The sequence below is a fragment of the Sceloporus occidentalis genome, unplaced genomic scaffold (assembly GCF_023333645.1).
Source record: "Sceloporus occidentalis isolate IW3139 unplaced genomic scaffold, rSceOcc1.0.p SCAF_61, whole genome shotgun sequence".
In the NCBI taxonomy this organism is placed as follows: Eukaryota; Metazoa; Chordata; class Lepidosauria; order Squamata; family Phrynosomatidae; genus Sceloporus; species Sceloporus occidentalis.
The window spans coordinates 688,402-691,606 of NW_028317041.1; the positions used below are offsets into that span (position 1 = coordinate 688,402).

At 40.1% G+C, this 3,205-nt stretch overlaps 1 pseudogene; it reads right to left on the bottom strand.

The window, feature by feature from the left end:
- Positions 1-1,559: 1,559 nt before the first annotated feature.
- Positions 1,560-2,756, bottom strand: LOC149287388 (DNA excision repair protein ERCC-8 pseudogene; annotated as a pseudogene).
- Between the last annotated feature and the right edge of the window lie 449 nt (positions 2,757-3,205).

Below are 3,205 nucleotides of genomic sequence, written 5' to 3' on the forward strand. Positions count from 1 at the left end.
ACAGCATAGTATACAGGGACTACAAATTCCTACAATAGAAAAATGTCATGTTCCAGCACACAATCACAGGGCCAATGCCGGTGAAACAGAGATTTTAATGGTCACAATTTATTTTTATTTACAGGCACACAGGGCTTATTTGAGGTGGAAAAGTGCTAAAAATCACAAACCTCACAATCTTCTGCTCTCAAGGGTTTATATTATATAAGGGTATATATAATATAAGGGTAATATTATATTTGTACAGCATGATATAGCATTGTAATAAAGTTATCTATACTTCTGAGTTTCAAGAACTCCTCCTTTAATGTTAGTTTGTTAGATGTGATACCAATGCTAATGAGGCATCTCTGAGACTTAGAGAATGCAATGAGCTAGGAGACTCAACAAGATTAGGTGATTAGCTGTCATAAATTGGCCGAGAGAAGTGTGTTTGATGATGAGGTATATCTATATGTGGTAGTGAACTTGCCCAAAATCAATAAGGATATGCAGTGGTGTGTTCTGGCCTAGGCCAGCAGGTCCAGGAGGATGGCAGCCCCTCCGACGGCTCGTTACAAAGGAAATCCCTGTTCTCCCCAACTAGACCTTTTACACTGGAGGACTGCGCCGAGCCAGCATTATCTCCGTAGCACTTTATTCACAGCTGTATGTCCTTAAGAGGAGGTGCGCTGGAATATAACATCATATCCCAGTGCTTCAGGGGTTTCAATGGGGGAGGCAGCTGGCAGCAGTGCACTGTGCCAAGGCCTAGGACAGCGACCATTGTAAATAAGACACTGGTGATATCTTAAAAGTGTTTTCTTTTTTATCTGTTTTTTGTAGTTCACTGCAAAAAGGTGAACCTCCTCAGATGAGAGCCAATTCTGTTAGTTTAGTAAATCTATTCACTGCTTTGGATTTTGTGCACATCAAAGAAAACTTACTACATCCAATAAATAGAAATCAATGAGGAGGGACTGACTACAGAAACTGTATATAGCAGGTAAGAGAAACCCGAGCTATAGTGTGTGCATGCGTGGGGTTTTGAACCTGATCTCCAACCTAGTCCCAGTTTAATAAAAGTACAATTCTCCTTAAAAAAAATGGCATTGCTGAACCTATATTGGACTGTGTATTCTCTGAGAAATGTATTCTCCATGCATGCTCTGGCAGTACAGGAAATCAACTTTTAATATTATTTATATGCATTTATATGCAAAGTTATGCATTGTTCAGGCACACAAGAATTTGAAAAATATTTAAATCTGTTTATTACTGATCCAATTCAAAAGAATACAAAGTTCTCTGTGAATGACATCTATCACAAACTATAAATAAAGGTATATATTAAAGATCACACAAACCATTTTCAGATGTAATGTCTTAGAAACTGTGGAGGTAAGTATAATATTAATATGTATCTTTATTTATAGTCACTGATGGTTCTAAAGCATCCTTAAGAACAGGAGGAAAGGAATATCCCTGTACCACACATTGGTCAAATAAATAATGCCACAAGAGAAAGTGTTGCAATACATCACTAACAACCTGTTTTCCAGAAATTAATACATTATTCATTAATCCTCATCACTGCTGCTCCATGCATCTTCAAATGCAGGATGCAGATGGGTCTGTGAGCCTGATTTCCTAGAGTCCTCATCAGGAACGGGCTCGCGTAGTGCTGGCACCCATGCAAGAATATTACAATCTTTGCTCCCGCTGTACAGCTCCTGGAAGAGAGGCTGAAACACACAGCAATCAACGTTGTTATAATGCCCCCTCAACACATTTAACTTTTGCCCTGTATGTATAGTATATACAGCAATCGTACTATCATATGGTACAAACACAACCTCAGGGCTACAACCCACAGACACTGTAAACTTGAGGCCTTTCCTGCTGTCGTTACAGACTTTGCCGTAATTTACAAGTGTGTTTTCACCTGATGCACTGTTCCAGAGTCTCATCCTATCGTCAGTCCCAACAGTTAATAGATGGAGACCATCACTAGTGAAGCATAGCCCATTAACTCTGCCATTATGGGCAGTATTTGCAGCTTCGGAGGATGACTTTGACTTCTCACCATTGTGCTGGTCCAGAGTTATCAGGCAACTCTTTGCTCTGCGGACATCCCAGAGTTTCACTTTGCTATCCGCACTTGCAGTTGCCAAAACATAATCGTATCGCGGAGACCAGCAGACTGCAAGGACTTCCCCTCTGTGACCCTGGAGGATGTGGGTGGATGATCCAGATTTTAAGTCACAGAGCTGTACTTTTGGGTTTTTTGTGCCAACTGCTATCAAAGTGTGTTTTGTAGCCAATGGAGACATATGGTGGCTGTATACTGTTCCATCAAAATGAAACACTTCTGCCAGCTGTAAAGAATTTGTATCCCATATCTTTAGTGTCTTATCAAATGAGCTGGATGTAAAAATGCCAGTGTCACGAGGGTACCACTGCACTGTCTCAACACTGTACTTGTGGACATCAGGATGACTTTTGCCCACCTTACAAACTGCTTTACAAGTATAAGATGGTGTTTTGCTCAGATTGATAAGGTCATAAAGAACAATAACACCATCAGCACCTCCTGAAAGCATGTATCTTCCTTCCACGGGTTCAATATCAAGAGCGTTTATGCCATTCTCGTGTATTCGTTCAACATCCCTGTCCTTGTTTAACTCAAGGCTAAGCACTCTTCTTGTGGTTTCTGCTCGTCTGAGACGGACCGGGCTATCTAGGCCACAAAGACGAGCCCATAGATAGCCAAGCATTCTTCTGGATTCAGAAGCAGGGAATGGAAAACGTCCATCAACTTCTAAAGCAAAGAAAAACATAAAATATATACAGATATTTGTTAACAAACACTGGTAACGCAAAAGAAAGTTTCAGTATTTACATCAAGGGAACTGTTTTTTTTACAGTATTGCCTTTTATGCTATTTTATGTAACTTGTATGATAATTATTTGATACATTCAGCTTTAGTTTCATTTAAAACATACCATGAAAGTGATATTACCTGAGCCGTGCATGCACGCCATGCATCTGTCTTCACTGTGCAGGACTGGTCCACAACAGGTAACACAAAGTAAATATATACCAAGACATCCTACCTTTGGAATCATTTAGTTCTGTCAACTACAGTCTACATTTAGAGATGTAACCCCTGTCCAAGAATTGCTCCTCAGAAAGTAAACAAGCTCTACCGAATGGTCCTCCACA